This window comes from Eublepharis macularius, chromosome 6 (assembly GCF_028583425.1).
Source record: "Eublepharis macularius isolate TG4126 chromosome 6, MPM_Emac_v1.0, whole genome shotgun sequence".
Lineage (NCBI taxonomy): Eukaryota > Metazoa > Chordata > Lepidosauria > Squamata > Eublepharidae > Eublepharis > Eublepharis macularius.
Genome location: NC_072795.1, coordinates 70,189,661 through 70,210,824, shown reverse-complemented (window position 1 = coordinate 70,210,824; position 21,164 = coordinate 70,189,661). Strand labels below are relative to the sequence as shown.

The 21,164-nt window shown below is 44.7% G+C and overlaps 1 protein-coding gene across 1 annotated transcript in view; it reads right to left on the bottom strand.

Moving 5' to 3' along the window:
* The window catches only part of SORCS3 (sortilin related VPS10 domain containing receptor 3), an 818,830-nt gene that overhangs the window by 342,454 nt on the left and 455,212 nt on the right, over positions 1–21,164 (bottom strand). The gene's annotated exons all lie outside the window — the stretch shown is intronic.

Genomic DNA, 21,164 nt, shown 5'->3' with positions numbered 1-21,164 from the left:
TCCACCAGGTTGGGGCCAGGACTGAAAAGGCCCTGGCCCTGGTTGAGGCCAATTGAGCCTCCCTGGTGCCAGAGACCACCAGTAGGAGCTTACCAGCTGATCGCAGCACCCTCCAGGGAGTATATGGGAAGAGACGGTCCCTCAGGTATACTGGTCCCAGTCCATTTAGGGCTTTATAGGTTAATACCAAAACCTTGAACCTGATCTTGGATCTCCATGGGAAGCCAGTGTAGCTGCTGCAGAACTGGAGTTACATGTGTCCTGAAAGGCACACCCATCAGGACATGGGCAGCATCTTTCTGGACCCGCTGTAATTTCCGGGTCAGACTCAAGGGAAGCTCTGCATAGAGCGAGTTACAGTAATCCAATCTGGAGATGACCATTGCATGGATCACTGTTTCTAGGTCATGGGTCAAGGGTTAGGGAGCAAGCTGCCTGGCCTGCCAAAGATGGAAAAAAGCAGACCAGGCAACTGCCATGACCTGGGCCTCAGATATATCATGCAAAGGAATGGCCTTTCTCACATGTCTTAACTGTCACACAAAATCGTGCAAAACTCACAGAACAACGACGTCTTCATGGCGTGATTTCCTGTGATGATTCCATTTTATGGCGTGATTTCTGATGTCATCACGCTACGAAATGAAGTCTTAACAGGAAATCATGCCATGAAGATGCTGTCGTTCCGTGAGTTTTGTGCGATTTTCTGCAACGGTTAAGACGTGAAAACAATGTCACTTCATAATTGCACATATATTTTATGGGACTTAAGAACTTCAAGTAACACACACACTTATTAGTTTCTTTGTACAGAAAGAGTCCAACACTTCTTGGTTTTTGAGGAGCCTTTTTGAGGAAATGAACTCTATGGTTACTTTCAGCTCCTGTTTTGCTAAGGACAAATGTGGTGGCACTAGCAAGCTCACAGATATTCTCAAATAAATTATATTTTGATTTATTTGTTTTAGACTTTTGGTCACAATTCCCTAAGTATTTTGCAATAAATACCAATGAAACAATTCAACATTACAGCAATTAATTTTTTAAAACAAATCACGTGTGACTGCAAATATCACGATTTGTAATGTTCAGTCAATCTCCTCAAGTCTTGTAGACCTACAGGCTGCCATTGTTTATTTCTTCAACAGACATGTGCTAACAGGACCTTCACCAGAAAGGTGCTGCTGAGTACAGTACTACAGAAAAAAAGGGAGGGCTTGCTCTTCCTTCAGGAGCTAGCAACAATGCAGCCCCGCTTCTGCTTTGTAAGGACACAAAGTAAGGAGTAATTTTATATTTCTTCCCAGTCCTCGAGATGTTACGGCTGCTAATGTTCTTTTTTCTTCATAGATCTATGGTGAGACCAAGTAAACAGCATATCCCCTCCTCTCCCAAGCAAGGTATGCAGGACTGGATGTTGACCTTCCTTAGGGGGAGGCAAGTGAGTATGTAGTGGTTTTAATGGTGGTGGTGGTAGAAAGTTCAGTCAAGCCATAGCCACCTTATGGTGATCCTTGCTGGGGTTTTCAAGGCAAGGGACTATGGAGGTAGTTTGCCATTGCCTGCCTCTGCATAGCTACTCTGGTCTTCTTTGGAGACCAATTACTGACCAAGGCCAACCCTGCTTAGGTTTCAAAGTCTGATGAGATTGGGCTTGCCTGGGCTACCCTGGTCAGAGAGCAGTTTTGATACAGTTGTAGAATGCATTAAATATAACAAACTTATTGATACTAAGCATGCCTGGATCTGCTTAAAGCCTGCCCAGGAGACCTCCTGGGACCCCTATATTCCCATGATATAGGGGGCCTTTTTGTTCTGTGATGGAAGAATGAATATAAGTGCAATAAATAAAATATATGTAAAGGTATTGATTTTGCATTAAGATTTTAGCCATCTTTGGTACTTTACAGCCTTGTGAGGGTGATTAAAAAACCCTCTTTTCTTTGTTGCTTACGTATTGGATCCTTCAGATCTTGTCCAATAATGGAAACATTTTCTCCCAGCACAAGGAGCATTTTTATGATGTGGTAAAGTTTTCCACCAATATAAGAGCCTCTTGAATCACATGAAGGTTCCTTATGCTGGAGGAAAGCATAATCATTTATGGAACAGATCTGTGAGATGGCAGCCTATGAACTTTGTCAGACCTGGACAGCATTTTAAAAACAGTAATATTAAGAAAAACATTGCAAGAATCTCACAAATTCCATTCTGAGCTTTTAAAGGACTATTTAAAGGGTGTAAGCTACATGATTTTAAAGAACTCTGCAATCCTGTGAATTATGGTTGATGAACTCTAGATGCTACAAAAATAGTGCTGGAAGCAAGAAACCAATTCCTGAAGAATCCTGTTCTAGATCTCTAACACCTGCGAGAGCCTTTTTGGGTCTGCCACAGTGTGAAATATCTCTGGAATAATATTTTTGCATTGCCTCTTTGCATAAATGTTCCTGCATCACTGGAGAGAAACCACCAGCGTTTGTGATGTGAACACTTTATATTTCACCTGGCAGTAACGTATTACCTATAATGTTACTTCTTTTATATAAGAGACTGAGCATCAGCTAGTTGAACGACCATTGTTTGGCTTCTATTATTTTCATTTTACTTGCATAAGTACTTTTTTTTATAAAGAAATTCTTTCCTAACAGCCAGCTCCAAAGGACTATGCTCTTTTCATTGCAGCCAGTTGTGTGCCCCTACAGTTACTCGCTCAAAAGCATCCTTCTGTCTAGCATTGCAGGAGTTTGGCCAGCTGCTGAGCAGTTTCCTCCCCCCCCCTTCCCATTAGAACTCAGGCTGACTGATGGTAGAAGGCTTAAATTGAACTTGTAGCCTTTAGGCAGATTCAGATAAGAGATAAGAAGACTTTTCATTTGAGGGTGCTGGGCTTTTCTGTCTTCCTTTCTTCCTAGCAGTCCACTTTGAATTTCAAGCAAAATCAGATAATCGAGAGACACAGTTGGCCCGCTGTGGATATATTATGGGAGGGGGAGCAGGAGAAAGGTCCCTTTAGCCTGATTTTGCTTCCTCACAGCTTGCCAGCCATTAATCTTATATGCAAATATAAAGGTCAATTACACATTACTTAAAGAAAGCCAATAAACTAAAGGCTTTTGCAAGCATAAAAGCCCAGTGCACATGTGCCTTCTGTTCACCTTGCTTCCAGGGCCCAGAGAAGATGTCAAATGCAGTCAGGAGGAAAAAAATAGATGGCACTAGAAAGCCATTTGCCCTCAGCTGGTGTTCGGGGGAAGAAATGAAAACAAGTTTGTTGGATGTCTGCTGTAAATCTGATAGAAAGGTAGTTTTGTGTATACTTTCTTTCAAGATGGCATCACATATCATTCATTTCTCCTGTTATCTTGAAGACTTACCAGGCTAAGTGTATACCACCAGGCTTCCATCACTGGTGCTACTACCAGCACCCTATCCCTTTTACCTCTACTGCCAAGTTTCATGCAATGTAGCTGCAGAGTTAAAGGGAGCAGTACAATACTGGCTCTGCTGTGCTGTGATGTCTGCCTGAGCACCTCAACTTTCAGAAGCATGTTGAAATGGAAATATACACATGTAAAGCTTAAGGCATCTATGATCTAGGCAATTGTTACTCTGATTATGAGGGGATAATAATCATGCAGGATTACAGCTGAACATCAAGAAGACAAAAGTAAAGTAAAGTTGACCCTGAAGAAACTGAGATACAGATTTTCTCTCCCTTGGGTCAATCATCAACCAAAAAGAAGACCGCAATCAATAAATCAGGAGATTGAGACCTGGAAGGGAAGCCATGAAGGAACTAGAAAAGATTCTTAAGGAAGTGTCACTGGAGTCCAAGATCAAGATAATTCATACTATGGTATTCTCCGTTACTATGTATGGATGTAAAAGATGGACAGTGAAGAAAATGTGGAGTTGGAGAAGTTTTACAGATACCATGACCCACAAAAAAGACAAATCCATGAATTCATAGATGCACGGGTTCATAGATCAAATCAAGCCTCAATTCTCCCTAGAAGTTAAGATGGCAAAACTTTGGCTATAATTACAGTTCCCAGGTTTAAGCTTATGACAGGCAATCCCCCACCAATTCATTCCAATGCATGCTGATACCTTGGGAAATTTGGGGGGGGGGGAGATAAATGGCCTAGCACACCAAAGGTGCACTAGCACCATCTCCAGTTTAAACTGCATGTAGCAAAGGATGCTCTGGCATTTCTCAAAAACTCTATGGTAAAAGCAGAGTGTTTTTGCAGGAAACCAGAGCGCCCTCAGCAAGACACTTATATCACTTCTGGGCGCACTGAAATGACATTAACATGTTGCTGTTGATGTGAGGACATTGTTGGTGACATTATGATGTCAATGTTGATGTCATTACATCAACAACAACACACACACCCAGCTGTGGATAAGTCTTCTACCAGTTATTGGAGGAACCTGGCAACCTAGTTATTGTATTTTGATCTCATCATGAGAATATAAAACTCAGTGGAAAAGACAAGAATGCTAGGAAAAGTTGAAGGCAGGAGGAAAAGAGGAAGACTCAACATGACATGGATTGACTGCACGAAGAAAGCCACAGCCTTCATTTTGCAAGACCTTAGCAAGGCTGTTAATTATAGGACATTTTGAGGGTCAATAATTCATTGGGTTGCCATATGTGAGAAGAGACTTGACAGCACATAACACACAATAATTACACATACCTGTGAACTTTTGATTCCACAGGTGAAGGCCATGGCTTTTATTCCAAGATGATATCTAGTTTGCAGACATTAGTCAGATCCAGGGGTTTGTCTTCAGGGGACACAGCAGACAAGTGTAACTTCTACTAAACATAGGCTCTACAGTGTTATACAGAGAGTATTCAGAGAATACAGCTGGTTCAGGGATGGCTGAAATGCCTGTAAGATAGATGTAGAGGTAAGCAGCATTTCACCTACCCCTGAACCACATATATCCTCTGTATACACAACATGATGACTACGTAGAGCCTTTCTGTGCTACAATGAACATTCTATAATATGTCACTCTGTCTCATCTTGCAATGGTGGCTGATGTCAGGGCAGAAGCTCACACTATTGTCCCTGTGTGACATTCTGATAAACTCACAGTGTTGCTGCAATCTTACAGGTCGCAACATTATGTTACTGCAATCTTACAGGTCGCAACATTATGCTGATGCAGCAGTCACCGTGTTCCATCATTTCTGACCATTTCATTGATAATGTAGTGCCTTACAGACTCTGAGAGACAGAGAGTGAGTTCATGTATATTAACCAAAGAGTTACTACTGTTGAATAAAATTGCCTGGAGCAACAAGACAATAGTGACACAGCTGATCACAGCAGTTCCATAGATGTAATTATGAAGCGGTAACTGAAATTATGATAATAAATACCTGAACAGATAAGATTTTTTAAAAAAACAAATTGTTCAACGTATTTAGTCTTAAGCTACTGACTCTAGGAATGGAAAACTCAGAACATGTAAAATATCCGTTATTTTAAAAAATCAATGTAATAAGCTTTCAAGATGCACTAAACAAGAATTAAAATGAAGGTGTGAATGCAGATTATGAATGTGAGTATCAATGACCATGGGCCATTTCAGTTTTTTAAAAAGATGACTTAAGGGGACATAATGGAGGTTTATAAAAATATATATGGCATGGAGAAAATTAATATACAGAGAAATTTGTCTCCTTCTCTCATAACATTAGAACTCAGGGCACCAATGATACTGATGGGCAGTAGGCTCAGGAGGACAAAGGTGTGTACTTCTCTAGTCAGTGAGTCACTAACTTCTGGAACTCACTGTCATGGTATGTGGCAATGACTGCTAGCTGGGATGGCTTTAAAAAGTAATTAGACCCATTCATGGAGGACAGATTCATCAACGGCTACTAGACATGGCAGCTAAATGGGATTTCCCTATTCAGAGGCAGCAGGTGAGGCCAAACTTGCTTAATGTAAGAGCCACATAGAATAAATATCAGATGTTTGAGAACTGCAAAGCATGATGCATTAAAATGACTTCAGAGGAAGAGGTAGATTTAGAGGAGTGCCCTGAAAGTGACATCACAGGAAGGGGTGGGGTTTTGGTGCAGTATGCTGGAAGTGACATCATCAGAAGGAGTGGAGCTTGGGAAGTGACATCACCTGACCTTTGACCTGGAAGTGGTATCACAAAAGTGATGTCACATCCTTGCTAGGCTCCACCACCAAAGGCTCCTGGCTCCACCTCCAAAGTCCCCAGGTATTTCCTGAGTCAGACCTGGCAACCCCAATGTTTTTATTGAAAATATGAAAGACATAGAAAGAAAGAAGGAAGGAAGGAAAAAGGAAAGGGATGGAGGGAAAGACATGGAAAGAAAGAATGAAAGACATGGAGGGAAAGGCATGGGAAGGAAAGAAAGAACGGGAGGGAGGGAAAGAAATGGAAGGAAAGAAGGAAAGAAACTTTGATTAACTTTGCAAACTTTGATTAAACAGTGACAGAGGGAAGCATTGGGATCAGTTGCCCTGCCCATCCACCTGCCAGCAGCCTTCTGGCCCTGCACCATGCCCACTGTTGGCCCAGCCACCTGGCCAAGGGCTGGCTGGCTGGCTCCCCAGCTTACTTCTTGCTGCTGCTGCCACTGCAGCCAGGCATGTGGATCCTCCAGACGTGAGATCCCTGGATGAGCTATGTGGCTGTGCTCTTTCCTTTTCTGCTCTTTCTTTTCTCCTAGCAACCTCTGGGGGAAGAGAGGAGCTTGCAAGCTCGCCTATTTCCACCTCCTTCCCTGCTAAAATAAACCGTACGGCCACAGTGATGCTCAGAGTCCTCCGGGAACTGTACAATATGTCTAGAAGAGCCACATGCAGCTCCTGAGCCACAGTTTGGACACCCCTGATACAGAGGTTTTGGCCTCTGTGCCCCTGCTGTGAGCCTGCCAGTGCACTGGGTCACTCACGGTAGGAAAAAGGATGCTAGGATAGATTTATCATGGCTCTGATCTTGCAGGGCTCTCCTTGTCCAAATGCCACAGAAGGCCTGTGTGCAGTTTGAAAGGTCACTTAATTTGTTTTTAAACTACTGGTAATTGGCCCAATAGCTCTTTTTTGTCACTCGGTGGATTCAGTGGGGCTACTATCTTAGAGCCAAAACACACGAGAAGAAATACCTAGGTTCAGCACGTGTTCTCTTACCACAAGGTTTGCCAGGATCTGTAGGCGTCCTGGAAGCTTAAAGTTTAGCATTTACAGAGCAGCAGGAAGGGAAATACAGGCGCCTGTATTTCCCTTCCCCTTCCTGCTGCTCTGTAAATGCTAAACTTTAAGCTGCCAAGACACCTACACTTCCCAACAAACCTTGAGGTAAGAGAACAAGTTTAGCATTTACAGAGCAGCAGGAAGGGGAAGGGAAATTCAGGTGCCTGTATTTCCCTTCCTGCTGCTCTGTAAATGCTAAACTTTAAGCTTCCAGGACGCCTACAGATCCCGGCAAACCTTGAGGTAAGAGAACACATGCTGAACCTAGGTATTTCTTCTCATGTGTTTTGGCTCTTATTTTACTAGCCTGTATCATTCACTACATATTCCTTATGCTTCTGTTCCCACACTAATCTTTGCTATAACAATAATTTTACAGACCACATTTTTCTAGACAAAAGCAGACAAGATTGTGATGATGAGAACTCAGCTTTCCGTAGTCCTCCAAGAATGTGCAGGAAAGTCAAATTTTATGGGTGATAAATGAGTTATTATTCAAACATCCCTTGCCCAGCTGTTTGTTCAAGTTCCAAGCTGATAACTACGCTCCGTCAGATCTGACTGAGATCCAGGTTGGCAGGTGGTCAGAAAACACTTTGAGTAGATTCTCTCCAGGTATTTGCATGAGCACATTTAGAGTCTTTGATTTTAATTAGAAACACACACATTTTAAGATCCAATCAATGCAATTAATTTCCAATGACATTATTTCTGGAACTAGGTATGTATAAGCACATGTAAAAATGGCCACATGCCCGTGAACTAAAACAGCATATGGAGGTGGCCTTAGGCTTGTCTACACACTCAGGGATTCAGAACAGGAATATACACATTGCTTTGGATTTTCAATTTATAGGCATCCAGTTGTAATACATGTTCATCATTCATTCCAAGGGGAAATATCTTTGTGAACTTTGCATTCCATCCACTATGGACGACATTTTCAAGAACTGTAACCCTTCACCAGGGATCTTCTCTCTCAAATTTGATATACATAGTAAAAAATAAAAATGTTATAAGGGATTAAAGGCAAAATGTGCTTCCAGATGTAATGTTTTCTATCCAGTGTAGATTAAATTCTCAGGGATTGTTTCTCTAACCAAAGGAGTAGTTTCTGCTAAATGTCAACAAGATGAGAGGAAGACCCAGTTTTACAAGCAATTAAAATAAAAGCTCTTGAATCTTTTTAAAAGGATATTGTTGTATCTACAAAGCTATTTATCCAATTATCGAAACATTATGAGGTATTTTTACCCCCAAGGGAATTTTCACGTTGTAAAGGCCAATATCCCACACATCTAAAAGATAGTCAATCAAAGATATAAAATACAGAACAAGTGTAGGAAGAAATTTGGCCTCCTCAAGAAGGCAAGCAGCTGCGAAGTCCAGGTATAAACTGTCCAATGATACCTACAAGAAGCCAAGTGTTAACAGAGTCAGACATTATGATTGCACCACAACAAAGACAGGAAGCATTACAGAGGGGACAGAGGCAGATGTTTTGCTTGCATTGTATGGAAAGAAGAGGAAAAGCCACCAGGAAGACAGACAACAAGCACAGCAAGCATAGCTTGCATAGCCCTGCAAAGCTTTGATTTGTGTGTGGGGGGGGGGGTGTAGAAAGAAACAGCTATCCACTTAATTCTTCTCTGTTAGAAAATACAATTGACTCCAATGACTGCAAAGTTACAGAGTCAATTCCACATTTCCTGACACACCTTGGGAAACTCTGATGTCAGTTTCAAGGCTCCCTTGCCTCTGAACGTAGGGAAAGAAATAGATGAAATAAATGCCAATCATTTCTTCATTGCTATCCCTATTTATTTTTGTAAGTTTAATTGGGTTTTGGATTGTTACATTAGTTTAGAAATGAATGCATATCCTTCATTTAGATTTTTATTTGTTTTAACATTGATTTTAAAAATTAAAACAAACCTTATACAAAATAGAAATACAACAATAGTGGCAAGTCTACATGTAAGTATCTATAAAAGGTTTCTAAATATCTAAAATAGTTTTTAAAATAACAATTGTCATCTATATGACATACATTCACATTCTGATAAGGTTGTAAGGTCCTCAATCCATTCAATTATGGAAGATAGGCATTTATCTCTACAGTGTTGTGATAAGTCTTTTGGATACAGTAAGGGCACGTAAGTTCCATTTTTGTAAACCATCAGCGAAGTCTCCAAGAAACAGGCAAATAGTCTAAAAGTACATAAGCACCCCCCAAAGTCAATTAATATTCTAACATCAAGTTGATATGAGTAATGACTTCCAAATGATCAAATAACTGGACAGACGCAATGCATGTTTAAGTGACATGTCCTGTAAGTCAATGCCACCAAGTAGACAGTTTACTTAGCCTTTTTCTAAAACGGTACTGTGGTAGCCAGTATTTCCTAAACAATTTTTTTCTGACTAAGTCATAACTTGAGACCCACCGAAACAATAGGTATAAATTTTAAGGTTATATTTCATTGCTTTTGCAAAACTGCTGATCTAGCTTTTTATTCCATTCATTTCTATGACTCTGCATATCATATTTATTAATCAACAATCCTTCATTCAGATGTGCTGTTATAAGTAGTAACTCTTGCTACATAGATAAGGATTCCAAAGGATTTCAGTTATTCCTGCATGTTAGGGTTGCTGTATTCACCAGATTACAAAAACCTATAAAATAAAATACTGTTTAAATACTGTTAGAAATGCTTAAACTTTTGCAGCAGTCATACTGTTGTAGAAGATTTTTTAAATGTGTTGAAAATTTTAAATTAAACTTCTAACTACATCATATTAGCTTGGGCATCTGTTTCTTTGCTGTTGAACAATATCTCCCATTAACATCCATTCTCGGAACTTTTTAGTCTTATCTTTGAAATGAGCAGATTGTGTAGTCAAAAGGGTCGATTCCATGCTGCATGAAGTCATCATTGCTTACGCAAAGATTTCGAGATTCCCTGTCAATAAATTTTTAGTTCATTCCTTCCCCCTTCGACTTTATACAGAAAGGGAATAATATAACGAAACAAGTAGCTAAGCATGTGATCTTCCTCACTTCATGATTCCATCTCTTCCCTAACTATCTCCTTCCCAGTTAAAAACACCATATGGCCTTTAATGCTGCAGGGGGCACTGGTGATTTTAATCAGTTCCATCAGCTCTCTGAGCATGTTTGATGGGGCAAAGCTATTGTGAACCAGCATGCCAAAAAATTACATTCCTCCCGTCTAATACTGGGAAGTCCAAAAATCCCCTTGGGGCACTCAGTTATTGTCCTTCGTGTGCCTTGTTCCAACTGCTCATAAATTGTTTAAACAGCATAAAACTTTTAACATCAACAGAAAAGTAAACACAGACCATATTTCTAGAGAACAGACAATTTTCTTTCTTTTAAAAGTCCATTATTATATGATGCATTCTTTTAATTTAAGCCTGAGTATTTTTAAAATGCATGTGTTTGCCCTCACAGAGAATTGGAAGTCCCTCTTGTGTACTTTGCCTCAGAGCAAAAGCCTAAACGAACATCTTACTCTGAGTAAAACCTAATACCTCCAATGCTACTGAAGGAGGTTCTAAGCATGGTAAGTAAAGCTAACTACATGTCCTTAGCTGACACTAAGCAGCTCTTAAAAGGCTTTTTCAAGTCATCTGGAACTGCTCTTTTTACCTGTTAGGATTTAGCGTAGGATCTCTAGCAGATTAAGCTATTTATATGGTGTGATGTGGCTGGGAGGCTGTGGAAGAATACAAAGCCAACAGTAACACTGAGGCTGGGTCCCAGTGGTGGCATACCATTGTACTAGTTACCATGCTATTAGTATTAGCATGGTAACTAGCACAATATAGCATGGTATCATTTGAGGTGCCCAGAAAAACAGCAATGGTCTGATTAGCATTTTTAACAAGTTTAGCTTTAGAGCTTTCTGGTTAATACAGTTTTAAAGAGTCATGGCCTGTCACCCCCAGAAAAATGGTTATCCTTATTTCTTTTAATCCAGATGTTCAGTTCATTTGTTAGTCATTTATATATTGTTCATACCTAAAAGTTTGTTTTGCCAAGTCTATTGTACCACAGGTCTCCACAAACCCCAGCCCCAGGTCACAATGGCAACCACAGACTGGCTCCTAAAATCTTTCAACTGTATTGTGATGGATGGTTTAGGAAAGCCCAGCAGAGGAAGCAAAACATTGCTAAGTTCTTACCTTTTTCCTGATGGGGCTCAAATTCAAGTGGGACGGCCTTTGACTAAGTAATCAGTCCCATAATCAACCATTAGTATAAGATTATGAAGACAAAAGAAAACAACATTCATCTACATTTTCTGTTTCTTTTCATCATTTATTTCTTTTAAAGAAACAATCTAGCTCTTTAAATTCCACATGCCCAGCTACACACATACTCATTTCACACTGCACAAAATGTGACTAGCTGCATGATATAATAAACTATGGCCTGAATATAGTAGGTCCATTTGTACTAATTACTGTCAAAGATACTGAGTAAACTGAACCTTAGAGTCTCTCCACACAAGACGCCAGGGAGCAGGTCCTTCAAGTGTCAGGAGAGGCAATGTTAGCCAGAGAAGCATAGTTTTGAAAGACAGAACCAGTGGAGATCACTCTCAATAGCCCTCCACCGCCTCTGGTGTGCTGGATTGTCTCTCCTTCCGGAGCATTTACCCTGCTGCCCTCGCTGCTTAAAACTTTAAATTAATAGAGCCTTGGCAGGGCAAAGGTACTGGAAGGGGAGACACTAGAGGTGGGGGAGGGCTGTGAGAGAATCCGTCCCCTCCGGCACAATCTCTGCCAGCTCTGTCAAAGTTATTAGTAGAATCCCATGATCAGAAGTACTCAAGGAGAAGGAATCCAAGATAGGTAGGAGTTTCTTAAAAGTGAGATATTGAAGGCACAATCACAAACAATTCCAATAAGAAGGAAAAATGGAAGGAACTTAAAGAAGCCATGGCGGCCCCATAACCAGCTTTTTAAAGATCTGAAAATTTAAAAGTCACATTTAAGAAATGGAAGGAAGACTGTACAACCAAGGATGATATAAAAAAATTGTCAGTGCTTGTAGAGAGAAAGGTTAAAACTCAGTATGAGTTTAGGCTAGCAAGAGATGCTAGCCTAAACTCATACAAAGGCCCACAACAAAAAGGGGCCTTTGGTTATGTTCAGAGCAAGAAAAAGAATAAAGAAGCATGGAGAGAGGAAAATGAGATTTTGATAGGTGATTAAGAAAGGGTAGAACTGCTCAGTTCCTACTTTGCCTCAGTCTTCTCTTGCAAATGAAACTGTGCTCAACCTGGCAAAAAAAAGAACACATGAAGAAGGAAGGGAACTGCAGCCTAGAATAGACATAGTGGTGGTAAATAAACACCTAGCTTCCTTAAATGTAATCAAGTCCTCAGCAGCAGATGAATTGTATCCTAGTGTACTAAAGGAACTTGCTGATGTAATTGTGGAGGCTCTCATATTTGAGAATTCTTGAAGACTGGAGATGGGCAAAAGTTGTCCCCATCTTCAGGGAGGGGGAAAAGGGTGATCCAGGTAACTACTAACCCATCAGCTTGATGTTCATATCTGGAGAGGTATTGGAACAAATCATCAAACAGTCAATCCCTGAGCATTTAGAAAGGAACCTGTGATTACTAAGAGCCAGCATGGGTTCCTCGAAAATAAATCATGTCAGATTAACTTTATCTCCTTTTTTGAGAGAATTCCTACTTTGGTGGATCAGAGGAATGATGTGGATGTAGTCTATCTTGATTTGTAGTTACTGCTGTTATTCGAATTCAAAAATCCAAATAAAATACTATTTGAAAAAAAGGGTATTTGATAAAATTCTGTGTGATATTCTTGTTGACAAATTAATAAAATGTGGTTTGGATCCTACTGTTGTTAGGTGGACTTGAAAATGGTTAATAGATCATACCCAAAGTGTGAATGGTTCCTCATCCTCTCGGAAAGGAATAACAAGTGGAGTGACTCAGGGATCTGTCCTGGGCTCTTTATTCTTCAACATCATTATAAATGAATTGGATGAAAGAATAGAGAGGATGCTGTGACAGATTGCATGTTTTAAAAAAGCCTGGAAGGGCTGTACAGATATAGCTGCAGGATGGTTAAGGGTTAATCCCTCACAGAATCAGGGAGCTTTGAGTGCCCGGCTACTCCAAGGGATCTGATTGGTATCATGAGCTGGAAAGAGGAGGGTCTGTTTTCAATCGTAGCTGAAAGAGAGATTGAGTGTGAAGAGTTGGGAGTTGGAGTCCTAATGAAGAGTGGTTTTAACACCAGAAAGAGAACTGGGGAAAGTTGCCAAGGAGGTTTGGGAAGTAGGTGCAGATTCCCAAATGGGCCAAAGAAAGGGGGTAGATCTTCTAAGGAGAGGAGATTTTCCTGACCCAGTCAAACAGGGAGGTAGTTCTGGAGAGTGAAGAGATCCTTGGTCATGTATGACTGGAAATGGCCTGTGGAAACCTTCAGATTCAGTTAAGGACTGAAGCACTGGTGTGTGAAGAGAAGAGGATTGGGGTCCTAGAAAGTGGGTATCAACATTCTTAACTCCAGAAGAAAAAGAGAATACTAAAAGAAAGTATACTAGGGTGCTTGGGGGGAAACAAGAGAACCAATGCCTCAAAACAGAATCCTTTAAGTGTCTGTGAAGAGCATAAGAACCAAAGTATGTTCATGTTCTGATTTTACCACAGAATTTTTCAACCTCTAATTTTTACCTGATCTTTCCCCTCTAAAGTAAATAAACTAGTTAGTTATTTTTGGAATTTTAAAAATTCCTCTGGTACCATTTTTGTTGTTTAAGGGAGAGGGAAGGTCATAGATGCTCATTAAATTTGCAGACGATAGTAGATCATACACTGAACATCAGTGAGCAGTGTGATGCAGTAGCTAAAAAGGCAAATGCAATTTTAGGATGTATTAACAGAAGTATAATGTCCAGATCACACAAAGTGATGGTATCACTTTACTCTGCTCTGGTTAGACCTCACCGGGAGTACTATACTCAGTTTTGGGTACCACAGTTTAAGAAGGATGCTGACAAGCTGGAACATGTCCAAAGGAGGGCAACAAAATGGTGAGGGGTCTGCAGACCAAGTCTTATGAGAAAGGGTTGAAGAAGCTGGGTATGCTTAGCCTGAAGAGGAGGTGACTGAGAGGTGATATGATAGCCCTCTACAGGTATTTGAAGGGCTGTCACATAGAGTAGAGTTGTTTTCTATTGGCCCTGAAGGTCACATCAGATACAACAGGTTAAAATTCAAACAAAAGTGTTTTGGGCTAAATATTAGGAAGAACTTCCTGACAGTTAGAATGGCTTCTCAGTGGGACAGGCTTCCTTGGGAGGGGTGGGTTCTCCTTCCTTGAAAGTTTTTAAGAAGAGGCTAGATGGCCATCTGACAGCAATGAGGATTCTGTTACTCAATATACATGTACACAGATCAGGAGAGGTAGAGCATGAAGGGATGAGCCAGTGCTAGGCTCTCATGGCCCTTTCTTACAAGTCAAGGGTAATGGTGATTGCCACTTTGGAGTCAGGAAGGAATTTTCCTCCAAGCTAAATTGACCATGTATCCTGGAGTTTTTTGCCTTCCTCTGGGCATAGAGCAGGGGTCACTGGGTGTGGTGGGGGGAGGGAAAAATAGCTGTGAATTTCCTGCATTGTGCAGAGGGTTGTACTAGATGACCCTTGAGGTCCCTTCCAACTCTGTGTTCCCATGTTTCTTGTTTTATACATGGTAGCATTCTGAATGCTACCATGTATAAAAATGAAACCTCCTTGCAATTAGAAACTACAGTAGGGATCTGGCTGAGCTAAAACTTTAGTCCCTGGTATGCTTGGTTTCTGATCCTTCTGATATAAGGAGGGCAAGAAAAATGGTATCTCCCTTGTCATGTGCAGTCTGAAATGAAAGAATTCTAAGAGTTCAAGAATATGACTGAAAACAAAGTTTTAATCATTTTTTTCCACTTCTTGAGGTTAATTTGACCCCACTACATAGCAAGAGTTTTCAACAACAACTGAAGAATGCAACACAATGACCTAAAAGTACGTGGAATTCCTTTGTGGTTTTTCCCCTAGAACTTTAAAAAAGAAGACCATATGTTTGGAGAGGATTTTGGTGTTTGCATCCTTATCTCATGTGAGTCTGGAGTCTAGACTCCATAGCCCATGAGATTTTGTCCACCTCAATGAATCTGGCAGACTTCAAAGGTCAAACTGCCATTGTACCTAACGATTTGAAAAAGAGGGAGGAAAGTTTCCAGCAGAGGTGACCTTTGCTGTAGTAGGTTTTACAGATTTTGAGAGAATGTGGTTTCTGCATAAGTGATGTGTACACAGTAAAATTAACTCAACAGGGGCTCTGTTTTCCCAAGCAGGCTGCTATATAAAAAAGAAAGCTTTAATGCCATAATAATAGCATTCCACATATTTTGTTTTGGTGATAAGATGGTATCTCCTCTAAGCTTGCAAGAGCAAAGATGAACCTTCAGATATTTTGTTTTGGTGATAAAATGATATCTCCTCTAAGCTCCCATCCTTGCAAGAGCAAAGATGAACCACCAGTTTGCAAATATCCCCAAAATCCAGTGTGTTCAGTGATGTGCAGTAGTGTATTCTTCATGTATATATAGCTTAATTTTTATTTTGAAAAACAGAAGAGAAGTAAGAGAAGATACAGAAAGAAAAAAAGGATTATATAACATACAGTGCAATTCTGAGGAGGTGGGGAACTTCTCAGGGAGCTGACTCCTGGCTCTGCCCAAGTGGCCTGATGGAGCATAGGATGCCGACTACCATATTAGGGACCAGTCCACTTATGCCTCCATGGCAGCCGAGCCCCCTTCCCCATGTCCGAAAGGTTCCTCGGGCACTAGCTTCAAGGGAAACAAGGCTCCTCAGTTAGCCAATCCTATTAGGAATTGGGATATCAACAACCAATCGTCAATCCCTTGGACGTGAGCCAATTGCAATCAAGTAAACATGTTGCCCTTTGTCTAGTGCATGCAAATGAAGCATCCTAGGGCAGCCAACTGCAATCCAGTAAACATGTTGCCTTTTGTCTAGCTCATGCAAATGAGGGATCCTAGGGTCCGTGTTCTTATTGGGCAGTTACGGATATGGGGTGGAGTTGGGAGTGTATATATTGTAGCCCCCTCGGGGGCCTGTTGTTCTTCTCTTGTACCAATAAACGATGCTATGAGCTGAAATCACTGTCTGGCTGAATCACTTGTGGGGCCTACCCCAGTACTTAATACTGGTGACAAAGGTGGGATGCTATGCGGGTATGCAGCCCCACAAGAGGAGTGCCAAGAGCGAAATCACTACACGTGGGTAAGCAGCCCCACACCACAGAGCTGAATCACGCCCGGCAAGGAAGTGTCGCCTTGCCCGGCCTGCACTCGCTCGCCCCTCCGCCAGCGCACGGGGACAATGGCTACCGCGGGCCAGTTTGGGCCTTTTGACTCAGCCCCCGAGGACTGGGAGTCCTACATCATGAGGTTTGAGTTCTACTTAGAAGCAAATAGGCTAAAAGATGCAGCTCTGCAGAGGGCCACGTTCTTCAGCATCTGTGGGAAATCCACGTTCGAGATAGCCCGGGCGCTGGTAGCGCCGGTGCAGCTCCAGGCGTTGGCGTTCAGCGAGATCAAAGACAAGCTCCGAAACCACTTCTCACCGCAGCCATCGGAAGTTGCCAGCCGGCACGTCTTCCACAAGCGAGACCAAGCACATGGCGAGTCCGTTAGCAACTTTGTCACCGCCCTGCGAAAAGCGGCGAGGAAATGCAACTTCCCAGACCTCGAGAACACGCTGCGAGACAGACTGGTGTGCGGTCTGCAGGATGAGAAGCAGCAGCGGCGCCTGTTCGCAAAGAAGACGCTCACATTTAAAGAGGCCCTGGAGGAAGCGCTCGCGGTGGAGACGGCTGAACGGTCCACCAAGGAAGTGCGACAATCGCGCAGCCCGACCCTGGCCAAACGCGCAGAGTCAGTCCACCACAAGGGCCTTGAGAGCAACACCGAGGAGGATGACAAAGTCAACCGGACCCAAGCCACCAGATTCCAGCGCTCCGAGCAGCAACCGTATAGGGGGCCCCCATGTGCCAGTTGCGGGGGAACCCACGAGAGGCGGTATTGCTCATTCCGAGATGCAGAATGCCGAGCATGCAGGAAGAAAGGCCACATCGTGTGTGCCTGCAGGGCATCCAAGAAGGGAAGCTCCCCACCACCGAGGCGGCTAACAGAGAAGGGGTCGCGCCGGTCCAACGAGTGCAATAGCGTAGATGAGCACGTAGTCAGGACTCTCGTCCTGAGCACGAGGGCGACAGTACAGCCAAAGATCCGCATCACAGTCTAGATCGAGGGAACGCTGTGCGAGATGGAAGTGGACTCCGGGTCAGCGCTCTCCATCATCTTGAAGGACCTCTTCGACTGAGTGTGCGCAGGTGGGAGAAGCAAGTGGCTAGAGCCAAGCGACCTGATCCTGATGGACTTCCCGGGACAGCGGGTTCCAGTGGCAGGAGTTGGCCTGGTCGAGGTCAGCTACAAGCAGTTCCAGGGCCCCCTCCATGTGGTTGTAGTCAAGGGGCGCCTTACCAGTTTGCTGGGGCTTGATTGGTTTGAGGCATTGGGCATCCACGTCACTGGGGTCCAACAAGTCAGCCAATCAGACATCCACGCAGTCTGCGAAGATTTCCCCGCCGTGTTCGATGGGTCCCTTGGTCGCTATAAGGGACCGCCCGTCTCCTTCAACCTAAACCCAGCTGCAGCACCAGTCCGCCTCAAGGTGCGCCGGGTCCCCTTCACCCTCAAGCCGCACATAGATGAGGAGTTGGACCACCTGATCGCCTAGGGAGTTCTTGAGCCCGTGTCGCATGCCTGCTGGGAGACACCGATCGTCACGCCCATCAAGGCCAACGGGGACGTGCGAATCTGCGCGGACTACAAGTGCACAATCAACAAGGTGCTGCAACAACACGCATATCCTGTGCCGGTGGTCTGCCACCTCCTGGCATCCTTAGCAGGGGGGCGCATATTCGCAAAGATTGACCTGGCACAAGCATACCAGCAACTCCCTGTGGATGACTACCGTGGAGGCGCAAACCATTGTGACCCACCACGGAGCGTTCAAAGTCAAGAGACTCCAGTTCAGGGTGAGCGTAGCCCCAGGCATCTTCCAGGGACTCGTGGAGGGGCTGTTGCGGGGAATCCCGGGCGCCATTCCATACTTTGATGGCATCCTGATCGCGGGATCCACCCCCGCCGAACTCTCCGACCGGCTCCGGGAGGTGCTGTGGCGCCTCCAAGATGCTGGGCTCAAGGTGAAGAAGGAAAAGTGCCAGTTCAGCGTGCCAAGAGTGGAGTTCCTCGGGTTCCTCATCGATGCAGACGGCATCCACCCAACGGAGAGCAAAGTGCAAGCCATCTCCAACGCCCAACCACCTCGCTCCAAGAAGGAACTGCAAGCCTTCTTCGGGCTCCTGAACTTTTACCATGCCTTCCTGCCGCACAAGGCATCGCTGGTGGAATCCTTGCACCACCTCCTGGAGAAAAATGCCAAGTGGGCGTGGGACCAAAGGCACGCCCGCGCATTTGCAGCGGTCAAAGAGCTCCTGTCATCCAAGGCCGTGCTGACACATTTCGATGAGAGCAAGCCGCTCATCCTTGCCAGCGATGCTTCACCGTATGGGATTGGCACTGTTCTAAGCCACCGGATGCCAGATGGCCGGGAGGCCCCTATCGCCTACTTCTCACGATCCCTGTCGTGAGCTGAGAGGAACTATGCACAGATCGATAAGGAGGCCCTGGCGCTGGTCGCGGGAGTCAAGAAGTTCCACGACTATGTCTACTGGCGGCCGTTCGAGATAACCACGGACCACAAGCCTCTCCTCAGCCTCTTAGTGGCAGACCGGCTAACTCCGGCGGTGATGTCACCCCGGATGCTGCGTTGGTCGGTGTTCCTGTCCACCTACGACTACCAGCTGTCATACAGGCCTGGGAAGGCCATTGGGCATGCCGATGCCCTCAGCCGCCTGCCGTTGCCGGAGCCTGCCGAGGACCCCTCGCCGGCTCATGGGGTCATGCAGACGAGGACTTGCCTCAGCCCCCCCTTGTGGCTGCGGACATAGCAGCGCAATCAGTCAAGGACCCCACCATCTCCCAGGTCCTCAACTGGGTGTGGAGGGGGTGGCCAGCGGGGGAAGCTGAATTCGAGCTCCGACCATTTTGCTCCTGCCAACATGAACTGTCAGTGCACAAGGGGTGTCTACTCTGGGGGAGCAGGGTCGTCGTCCCCTGCAAGCTGCACCAGCAGGTACTCAAGGCGCTGCACGTGGGGCACCCAGGGATAGTGAAGATGAAGGCGCTGGCCTGCAGCTATGTGTGGTGGCCGGTAATAGACATGGAGGTGGAAAGATGGGTCCACACGTGCCAGCCTTGCCAAGAAGCCCGGCCCAAAATGCCGCAAGCACCAGTGCGAGCCTGGGAGACAACGCGAACGCCATGGTTGTGACTCCACATAGACTTTGCGGGCCCCTTCCAGGGACACACTTTCCTAGTCGTTGTGGACTCCTACTCCAAGTGGCTGGAAGTCTTTCCGGTATCAGCCATGACCACGGGAGTTGTCATCCGCGCTCTGCGGCACTTAATCACGACACATGAACTGCCAGACAAGATCGTGTCAGACAACGCTGCCCAGTTCACGTCACGGGAATTTCAAGCATTCCTGGAGAACAATGCTATCCGGCACGTCACCTCAGCGCCGTTCCATCCCTCCACGAATGGGCAAGCGGAATGCATGGTGAGATCCACGAAGGAGTCACTGCGCAAGCTCAGCCATGGGGACTTTAGTCAGCGTCTGGCGGAGCTCCTACTGCGTCAACACATCACCCCCACGCCACGATGGGCCGGAGCCTGGCGGAGCTGCTAATGGGGTAGAGGTTGACCACCCTATTGGATCGGCTGCACCCAGATTTCGCACCTGACGCCAAGGGAGGGACAGAGGCGCCTGACCCGCCCCGAGCATTCCAGCCGGGTGACCTGGTGTATGCCAGGAATTACGGATCCGGGACAGTCTGGATGCCGGCAACCGTCGCCAGGACCACCGGACATGTCTCCTACAAAGTAGCTGACTCCGCGGGCAAGATTTACTGCCAGCACATCAACCAGCTGCGGAAGCAATGGCCACCACGAGAGCCAGAACGGGATGGTAACTTGCTCCCTTGTTATGCAGGGACTGGGGAGGTAGCGGGTGCGGTGGGCGCCGTGTCCGAGAGCCACCAGGAGGGGCCACAGGAAGGCCGTAACCAGTGCCACCTACCAGCAGCACCCAGCGCCACAGGTGCCACTGAGACAGACCCCTCCAGCACCGTGGTGGAGCCTGCAACTGAGGTCGAGGGCCCGGCCGCAGAGAACCAGGACACAGAAGATTTGCGCAGGTCCCAGCGGGTTCGTCAGCCGCCGGTTTTTCTGGGGGACTATGATTGGAGCAGGGTGCCCCAAGCTTAGGGGGGAGGGGTGTTATGTATTGGCCTAGCTTCAAGGGAAACAAGGCTCCTCAGTTAGCCAATCCTATTAGGAACTGGGATATCAGCAACCAATCGTCAATCCCTTGGATGTGAGCCAATTGCAATCAAGTAAACATGTTGCCCTTTGTCTAGTGCATGCAAATGAAGCATCCTAGGGCAGCCAATTGCAATCCAGTAAACATGTTGCCTTTTGTCTAGTGCATGCAAATGAGGGATCCTAGGGTCCAAGTTCTTATTGGGCAGTTACGGATATGGGGTGGAGTTGGGAGTGTATATATTGTGCCCCCCTCAGGGGCCTGTTGTTCTTCTCTTGTACCAATAAACACTGCTATGAGCTGAAGTCACTGTC